Consider the following 10,442-nt stretch of genomic DNA (forward strand, 5'->3'; position numbering starts at 1 on the left):
CTTTTGTAAGCTTGGAAAGCATTGACTTGCTCGGTTGTTCCCCTACATTCACTTGAGTCATGACCCAAGGTTCCACAATTCTCACATATCCCGCTTGGGATTGATGAGGATGCCGTCATGGCATTGACATGATGCTTTGATGATTTTGAGCTTTCCTCAAGTCTAGCCATAGCTTGTTCAAACTTCAAGTTAATTGTGTCAATGTGAGCACTAAGTTGAGCACCCAATTGAGTAACGGTGTCCACTTCATACTTTCCTCTAGTAGCCTTGCGAGGCCTACTATATTGCGAATTATGGACCGCCATTTCCTCAATCTTGTTCCATGTTTGATTGTCATCAACTTCGGTGAACATTCCATTTGATCCCATATTGAGAATGTTCCTTGAATCTTCATATAAACCATTCCAAAATTGTTGCACTAAAAACCATTCGCTAAGTCCATGGTGAGGACATGAGCGACAAATACCTTTGAACCGCTCCCAAGCTTCATACAAAGATTCTTCATCCCTTTGCTTAAAACCCGTAATTTGAGCTCTTAGCATATTGGTCTTTTCCGGTGGGTAGAATTTTTTGTAGAAAGCTAGAGCTAGCTTCTTCCAAGAATCTATTCCAAGGGTGGCCTTATCAAGGCCCTTCAACCATTGTTTTGCGGTGCCGATTAACGAAAAAGGAAATAAGACCCATCTTATTTGGTCTTGAGTCACGCCCTTTTGAGAGATAGCTTCACAATAATCACAAAATGTTTCCATATGAGAATGAGGGTCCTCACTAGGCATTCCCCCAAATTGGCTCCTCTCAACTAGTTGGATGAAGGCGGACTTGGCAATAAAGTTTCCGGTAAGATGTTGTGGGGTAGGAGTACCATTTGGTAGATCCTCCTCGGTGGGTATAGAGTGTGACGAGAATTTAGGCATTGTAGGTGGATTTTGTGTGGTATTGTTTAATGGGTTCTCTTCTCCTTCTATTGCGAAAGGATTGACAAACTCACTAGTGGGTTGAACAACTTCACCAACACCTCCCAAATTCCTCCTAACAAGTCTCCTATTATTCGTCAAGGTTCTTTCGATTTCTCGGTCAAAAGGTAACAAATCTCTTTGTAACCTTCTAGACATGCAAAATATCAAACAACTCAAAAACAATTAGAACAATCCTTGAGGAGTTTTACTTCCCCAAGGTGAAAAAGACACAACTAAAAACAATAAAAGAAATCTTAAATCAATTAAACACCGTCCCCTAACAACGGCGCCATTTTTGATCGGAGCCATTTGGTGTTCACAATTAAGCATATGTGGTCGTTGGTCAATGGTCGATACAAAACACAATTTATACTTCACAAACAACTCTACAATTAGTAAAGAGGCAAGTAAAGGTCGGATCCCAAGGGAGGGGTATTGAAATGAAGATTCTATTGTAACTAGTGGTGTCTAGGGGTGTCACAAATTGGGTTGATGTAGAAGGTTACTAAACTAAAATAGCAATGAAAATAAACTAACAAGGTAAATGAAATAAGGGTGTAAACAATTGATTAAAAGCACTAGGGTGTCATGGGTTCATAGGGGAATCATGGGATATGATCATACAAACATGTTCTCAAGTTATAAGCAAGCAATTATTGTTGTGATGGATTGAGTTGGGTTATATCTTACAATCCTAGGAAAGTTTGGGTCCCGAGCGAATCTCTTGGATTTTACAACACCTACAAGTCGACTTAATCTTCCCTACTTAACACATGCATGGTCTAACAAGACTCGAGTTGGGTTATGTCTTACAAGTCAAGTTGAAAGGATAGAAGATGATAGTAAATGCAAGGATTCATAGGCTTAGCATTTCATCAAATATAACATGTGCATGCATTAAGATCAAAACAAGCAAGCAAATAAGATATGAAAGCATATTAATTTAAGCATGAATCATTCCCCATGTTGGTTTCCCTAATCACCCATTAAACCCTAGCTAAGAGACTACTCACTCATTATCATATTGATCATGCTAGAAAGGTTGTCAATCATACTAACATAATGAAACATGATGAATAAATGAAAGTAATTAGCAATAATTAAAAAGGGATTAAGAGATTATACCTACTAATGATTCCAATAATAAAGCAAGAATAATAGAAGTACTTGAATCCTAGATTGAGAGGTTGTCAATCTCCCAATAATAACCCAAATAATCTTCAATTACCCAAAATAAAGTAAGAACAAGAGAGAGATTAAGGAACTAAAACTTGGATTAAAACTTGATTAATATTTGATTACAATATTGAAGAGAGATTTGATTGATATTAACTACACTAATTATTGATAAGAAGAACATGCTCCTCTAATTAGACTAATGGGGTATTTATAGTGAAAATTAGGGAGGATGCATTAGGGTTAACTAAGGGCTAAACTAGTAATTACACTTTTTAAGTTAAGCAAGGAGCCTCCGGGATTATCCGAGAGAAGGGCTTCTTCATTTCGTAGCTTGAAGAACGAAACTGTGCTGTGCTGTGATCCGTGCGGCTGGGAGTCGGGACGGCCGGATCTGGGGTGGACGATCCGAGCGGATCAAGGAACAAGACGCACGGACTGGGCATGGGCAATCCGAGCGGATTCCTGGTGAGGACGCTCGGACTGGCGAGGACGGACGGATTCTCTACAATCCGTTCGGATTGTAGCTCAGCAGCTTTCCTTCTTCTTTTTCTTCCCTTTTCTTCATGAATTCCTTGGGGATTTCCTTGGGGACTCAAGGATCCTTTTCTCAACAATGCTCTTCTACTATGCTATGTACAAAGGCCTTCTAGTCTTGTCTCTCCTTGATGCTTGGTCATTGAATATGATCAATTTAGCCTTGTTTTGCCATGAAAATGCAAGATTCTTACTCCTTTCCTACCAAGGGATCAAAATCTCAAAGAATATGCAAAACAAAGAACTAAAGATAAGAAATGACCCAAATAGGCACTAAAAAGCATAGAAACAATGGTAATTCGGGGGCTAAATATGCGCCAATTATGGTCGCATCAAGTGACACTACTATGACACCAACATCCTTCATGTGACTACCCTCTTACTATCACTTCTTAATATAACAATCTGTTTCCTCTCTTTGGTTATCATCCCAAATACGAACATCCAATCCATCAAAAAACATACCTCAACATTATTCCCAATTCTATCCTTTATCATATCGCTACCTAACTCTCCACCAAAATCTCAGATCTTGCAACACTCCACAAGCTTCTTATTCCCTTAATACCTCAAAACTCACGGCTAACACGTCGTCCTGCTCTCCTATATAACCATTAACTCACACCCTCTAGTGGGGATATCGTACATTTCATAATTTCCTACCTTCATGCTCCTTAACTCCGGTCAACGTTATCTCAACTTACTTCCATCCCTCTTCCCCCCCTTTTACTCAATAATACCAATTAATAAGTCATCTCCTTTCTCTTTCTACCTAACTCTTTAGTCATTTGTTTATTTTCCATAGCTCCACAACTCTAATTCCATTAATTCATATCAATATCTTATCATTCTTCTTATCATTTATCATCTCTCATCTTGCTTCACACTCACCCTTGTCACCATCAAGTCCACGCACTAACAGTTACTCTTCAATTAGTCGTACCTCCCTTTCGCATCTGTAGAAACCAAAATTCACTTCATACCGTTTGTCCAAAGAATTACACACTAGGCTCACCCCTTGATATTCCAACTTCCCAAACTTAGCCACTATCTACAAATCCACATCGCGACATAACTTCCTTTAAGTTCACTATATACCTTTCTTTCCTATCTTCTTATAACAACCTTCCATTACATATATCCTTAAGCAACTCTATCCTAGATGTCTTCCTCCATAAATCCTTACACATCCAAATATGCCACTATTCGTATCCCTTATCTCAATCTTTCATTCTCATGCTTCTTTACACTTACATCACCCTTGCCCATATACACTTACTTTTATACTACTCAACACACAACTATATCACTCATCATATCTCACAAAACATGCTCTTTACCTCGATTAGCTCATCATTCTTCCCTTTTCTTTTTCCACTATCCTTCACAACCACATTAACACATGTCTTCCTTACCCAACACATGTCCCTCATAAGCTGGCATTCTCCATGTCATAACTTCCGGTAACTTACGTATCAAGACCATCCCACATATAAAAGAATGCGTTGAGACTCAAAACATACATGTGTATATACCCTACGACTCAAAACCATGTAAAAACATAGCCACCGGCTCAAAACAAAAGTAAGAACATAGCCACCGACTCAAAGTGGCCGCCCAATGAGGTATTCGGTCGAGTATATAACATACTAGGTCGAGTACAAGGTACTCGGTCGAGTAACTATATTACTCGGTCGAGTTTCCGACTCCAGAACCAAACTCAATTGTCGCAGAAGGATTACTCGGTCGAGTATTGGGAATACTCGGTCGAGTAGACCTTACTCGGTCGAGTATTACTTTACTCGGTCGAGTACCAACACAGTTCTCAGCATCGTCCAGTTTTCGTAAAACAGTCATATCTCACTCGTTACTTGGTCATATTGGGCGTGTGACCTATCGTTAGAATCGTAAGAGGACAAGCTATCACCTCAACTTGGAATCACAGCAATAACATTTCTAGAACTCGACTTATGACAGTTTTAAGACAACCCTTCCAAAATCGGTTTGTATACAAATCAAAATTTCTTAACAAAACAACTTAAACATGCATAAAACAAACAATAACGACCCAATACTTCTAAAAACCAGTAAAGAGGTGAACTTTTATCATACCCACATGAAAATTAAACACAACATTCATATGCATAGACGCATGACCTTAATCACATGCTACTACCAACAACCAAACATTAACATCATCATGATTACGTACCCATGTACCACTACTCTTTTGAAAGCCACATAATAAACACTTAACATGCCAACATATTTCATACCAAACCCGTTTCAACAAGTTTCACCATGTCTTACACATGTTTTCACACATCTCACTTCTTTTCACATGATTCAACCATTCAAGTTCCACATACCACACCGGCTTGAGATTGTGAGGGCCATAGTGCGACTTCGGGACGTCTCCCAAGTCTTTGTGGTAGCTCCAAACAACTCTCCCCGGGTTCATTTTATTTAGACTCCCTAAGTTCATTGGGTTCATTAGTTTTAGGTGCGAGAATCTTCGGCTCTGATACCACTTTGTAACACCTCCTCATACCAAGGTACCTTACCAAGGACTACCCTAGCATGAAAGGTTGTTACCATCTCGGTTTCCTGAGGTTAGTATATCAAAGTTACAAATTCCAAGCAACATTTATTAAAATATAAAGAGTTAGCGAATACATGTTTCCAACACTAATCCAAAGTAAAAGTGTAAAGGCTCAATACAACTGAAATCAAAGACAGCTAATCCCGTGACAGCAGGAGCTAGACTCGAAGTGATGACTCCCCATGACTGTCCCAAAGCTAAACATCTGCATTACCTGTCGTAATCTGCTCACCATCCCCGAATGGATCACCGCAGGTTTTACAAAACAACAACACGGGGTCAGTACCTTTCAATCAATGTAAGACAAACAAACGATGCAACCGGCTGATCATCCACACTCTACGGTCTCCCGATCTCACATAGTAACCGACTACACACCGAAGTGTGTAGCCCTGCCAGATTACCCATCGCAACAGGTAATCCATGCCGCCAGTGGGTGACCGCAGCCCATCCCACCAAGTCCAGCTCATCAACGAGCGACTAAAAATCCATGTCCCTTAATGTGCACATCCCCTTTCGTGACGGGTTCCACGGAGGGCGAACTAGGGTGTGAAGCCACTCCCGCAAGTGACTCCACCACAATCACAACACACACAGCATCACAGCTGTCACAACGCCTCAACCGTCACAACACAACAGCCATACTCCGATGATCAGCGGGTAACAACAATTACAACACAAGCACAGTCTTAAATCAATTAACAGTAACCAAGTAGGGAAACCCTACCTTTTCGCAATCCGCTATGCTGCAATCAACCACAGAAATGCATAATAAATACCACATCGTCACCTATAACAACAATCACATAATTCCAATCATTAACTGCAAAACCCCATTTCCCCCAATTCATGATTAAAGGCAACCCCTAGAATTAATCATCAACAAACATGGGAATAAAGACTTACCGACGAAAGGATGAAGGATTGAATGCAAAAGCTACGATGATTACACACACAGTAGGAGATTTGGGAGTGATTAGAATATCGTAAAAGTGATTAGGGTTGTGAAATGGCGTTTAGAAACTGTTTTAACAAATAAATAATCCCTAAACACTCCCGCATCAACCGCTGAATAATTACACGCCAGACCGGATACTCGGTCGAGTATAGAGTATACTCGGCTGAGTATCCTTTACTCGGTCGAGTATCCATCATACCCGGCCGAGTATTCCTTGGCAGAACCAAAACAGAAGACACATTTAGCACAACTCGGCCGAGTAGGCTCTACTCGGTCGAGTACTTAACTTATGAAAATCCGTAGTATTACAACTCGGAGCCTAAAGCATCATCAATTCCAAAGGGTTTCAATCTCCAGACTGAGGATGGGAATACATTTGACATCCGCCCTTCCTATATCAATCTGGTAGAGAGAAATCTCTTTAGAGGTGTGGCAGGTGAAGACCCGAGGAAGCATATGGAGGTCTTTATGGACTACTGTTCTACTATCCCCGCCACAAAGGGGGTAACTCAAGACAAGATCAAGGAGGTTCTGTTCCCTTTTTCTTTGACCGACTCAGCCTGGGAGTGGCTGACTGATTTAGACCGGACAGCCGCAGGGGATATAGATTGGGAGTCCCTTGCCCTTGCTTTTTATAAGAGATATTTCCCTCCACAGTGCACCAATCAGCTGAGGGCAAAGATCACAAGTTTCAAGCAGGCTCCCGATGAGACTTTCTATAAAGCATGGTCCCGTTTCAAGAAGTTGGTGAGGTCTCTTCCTCACCATGGTTTTGACCCGTGGTTTCTGTCCAACCAGTTCTACAATGGGCTGTACGATGATCACAGAGCCATACTTGATGCATCATCTAACGGGAGATTCCAAGAGAACACTGACGATGATAAGGGATGGGCTCTTATTGAAGAGATGGCGAATCACTGTGCTGAGTATGGAAACCCGAGGGATGGTATTAGGACAGTTAATGCAGTCGATAAGCAAGTTGTGGCTCAGCTGGAAGCCATGAATGCTAGGTTTGATAAGTTGGAGCTGCATTTTGCTGGGGAGCCTCAGACGGTTCATCTGCTTACTAGAGGGGAGACTTTTACATGTGAGAGATGTGGGAGCAATGACGGTCACACTGCTGTTGGCTGTCTTACGGAGAAGGAATAGGTCCTTGCTTTTCAACAATATAGGCAAGGAGGGGGTTCCTATTATAACAACCAAGGGGCAGTCCATCCCAATTTGAGGTGGACTAGTCAAAATGTGCTCAATCCTACCCATCCTCCGCAGCAGGAACAGCCGTATGTCCCTCCTCATAAGGCTCAACAAGGCTTTCAGAAGCCTCCTTCCTTTCCTACACCTAATCAAGGTGCGTCATCTTCTGGTGGAGTAAGTGAGCTAGGTGAGTTGAAGACGATGTTGCAGTCTTTGACAAAGCAGTGGCAGCTGAGTGATCAACAGAAAGATGCATCAATCAAAGACTTGAAACTCAAGTTGCCCAGTTAGCCGCGAACCAGTCTACAAGGAAACCGGGTCATTTGCTGTCACAAGCTGACAAAAATCCACATGAGACGGTAAATTTAATTAATTTGAGAAGCGGTCGTTCATATGAGGGACCGAAAGTGTTGAAATCAGACCCGAGGAAGGAAAATATTGCTGATGAACAGTGTTCTATCGAAGAAAAGGAGCTGACGGTAAAGAAAGTACTCGATCGACTAGTTTCTGGGGGTCGATCTAGTAAAAATGTTGAAGAAAGTACTCGATCGAGTGGAATTTTTACTCGATCGAGTGAACAGGGAAAAGAAACTGCTCGATCGAGTGAACTTTCTACTCGATCGAGTGATTTTGTTGAAGAAACTACTCGATCGAATGGTATTTTTTTGTCGATCGAGTAGTGTAGATAAAGAAAAGCTCGATCGAGATCATGCTAGTGCTCGATCGAGTGAAAAATCGCCTGAAAGACCTCGTTCGAGAGGAAATAAGCGTCCGAAGGATTTGGAGCTTGATCCGGCTGACACGTTGAAAGAGAGGAACATGGGACTCGAGATACCCATCACGGTTCCCTTCCCGAGGCGTCTGCAGAGTACTAAAGCTAATCAACAATTCGGCAAATTTTCCGAACTCCTGAAAAGCTTTACAGTCATCGTGCCATTCGCCGAATCGACGACGGGTACCCTCTTACCTTAAATTTATGAAAGAAATTTTATCGCGTAAGAGGCACATTAATGATCATGAGACGGTAGCTTTGACCGAGGTAGGGACAGCCCTAGTTCAGAATAAGTTACCTCCCAAACAGTCAGACCCGGGTAGTTTCTCAATTCCGTGTCATATTGGTACCCATTTGATTGATAACGCGTTATGCGATCTTGGCGCTAGCGTGAGTGTCTTACTGCTATCTCTGGCTAAGAGACTTGGTTTGATAAAGTTTAATTGCACAAACATGACTGTTCAGATGGCCGACCGTAGCATATCACGGCCACTAGGTGTAATAGAAGACATACCTGTTAAGATCGGGAGCTTCTTTATTCCCGTTGACTTCGTTGTACTTGACATCCCCGAAGATGCCCATACCCCTATTATTTTAGGGAGACCATTTTTATTTACTCCTCGAGCAGTAATAGATGTCGGGGGCAAGACGTTGACTTTTCAGGTTGGGGACGAGGAATTGATATTCCATCAGTCTAAGTTCCAGAGGGCTCCCATGCAAGCTCAGCCTTGCAATACCCTCTCTTCTATTAACCCTCCTATTGACACTCCAAATGAGAATTTGGAGCATCATGCTGCTATTCTGACCCCTCCGCCTCAGGTTGAGAGCAAAAAGGAGGAAAGTTCGTCTGTTTTCCTTGCTGCAGGTACAGATGAAAATATTGCAGGAGCTTTCTAAGGGCATTGTGCAATTAATGTCAGTCAAAGTGGGAGTGACGATGTTAAAGCCGGTGAAAAAGAAGTAAGGACGAGAAAATTTCGCGCATATGTGGATGTCAACTATTCCCCTCCTAACGATTCAAGTTCAAGCTCGTGGAAACTGAAGAGGACAATCAATGTTGCTGAGATGACGTCCTCCAGTCAGGAGCCCTCCAAGGGGCTACTGAATTGCCTTGGGAAGTGAGCGGGGAAATGCCCCGTGTACCAAATTGTAAAAACAATTTTTAAATTTTTCGTTGAATTTTGTTTATTTCTTTTAATTAGGACAATTAGAATTTAGATAATTTTTAGCGTAGATTAGAGACTATAGACTGTTACTTTGCGTATTTGGTATTTTGGGATATTTTTGTAAGTGTTTTTATGCATGTTTGGGGAATTTTACGCAAATTCAAAGGAATAATGACGAATTCAAGAGCTTACACGAGGAAAAGAGCTCGATCGGGTACTTTTTGTACTCGATCGAGTGAAATGTGTTCGATCGAGTGATTCCATATTACTCGATCGACTAAAGATGAAAAGGGGAGTTTTCGATCGAGTAAATTTTTACTCGATCGAGTAGATGGATCCACGAAGTCCTCGATCGAGCAGTTCTAAACCACTCAATCGAGTGGTTGGGAAATGACACGCAGGGAGTTTTCTTAACTTCCCTCTTTTTTCATTTCTATTTCATTTTACCCCATTTTTTCGACATCCCTCCGTATTTGCGACAAAAGAACCCCAAAATCCTTCATATTTCTTGCCCATTTGCCAAATCCGTCAACTACATTGTGTTTACTGTTAATTAATCGTCAAAAGCCCTCTACTTTCCCTCTGATTTTCGTTGTTTTACACGGTCTATTAAGGGTATTAGGGTTTGCGATTTTTCGATAAAAAAATCGCCATTTTGCTTGTTTCTTGCCGATTAATTGCTATTTGTAGGTTCCTAATCATCAAGTAAGTATTTCGTACACCTCTTTTCATTTTAATTTTATTAATTTTGCTTATTATTAGGTGAATTAGGGTTAGGGTTCGAAATTCCTTGTTTAGTCGAGTTTTTTCGACTATAACTCTAATTGTTTGCCCTATTTGTCTTGCTTGATGATCAATTCCCATGTCTCATTGATTTTTACTTGCTTAGTTCGAATTTTTGCAAGAAAATTGCGATTAAGGGTAGTTTCAGTCGAAATTTTCGACTGTCACTTAGTCTGCACTGCTGGGTATGCTTAAATCGATTTAATTATTGCTTAATTGGCTGCCATTGATGCTTGCTACCCCGCCCCTATCGCTGTTTATCCGCTGTCATTCGAGTTTTTGAGGAAATTTTGGGAAT

The 10,442-nt window shown here is 41.2% G+C and overlaps 1 non-coding gene across 1 annotated transcript; it reads left to right on the plus strand.

The window, feature by feature from the left end:
* The first annotated feature begins 435 nt into the window (after window positions 1–435).
* LOC141650559 (small nucleolar RNA R71) lies at window positions 436–542 on the plus strand. The gene has a single exon (XR_012546584.1). It is a non-coding gene; the product is annotated as a small nucleolar RNA R71 (small nucleolar RNA).
* Window positions 543–10,442: the final 9,900 nt, after the last annotated feature.

Source organism: Silene latifolia, chromosome 3 (assembly GCF_048544455.1).
Source record: "Silene latifolia isolate original U9 population chromosome 3, ASM4854445v1, whole genome shotgun sequence".
NCBI classification, from domain to species: domain Eukaryota; kingdom Viridiplantae; phylum Streptophyta; class Magnoliopsida; order Caryophyllales; family Caryophyllaceae; genus Silene; species Silene latifolia.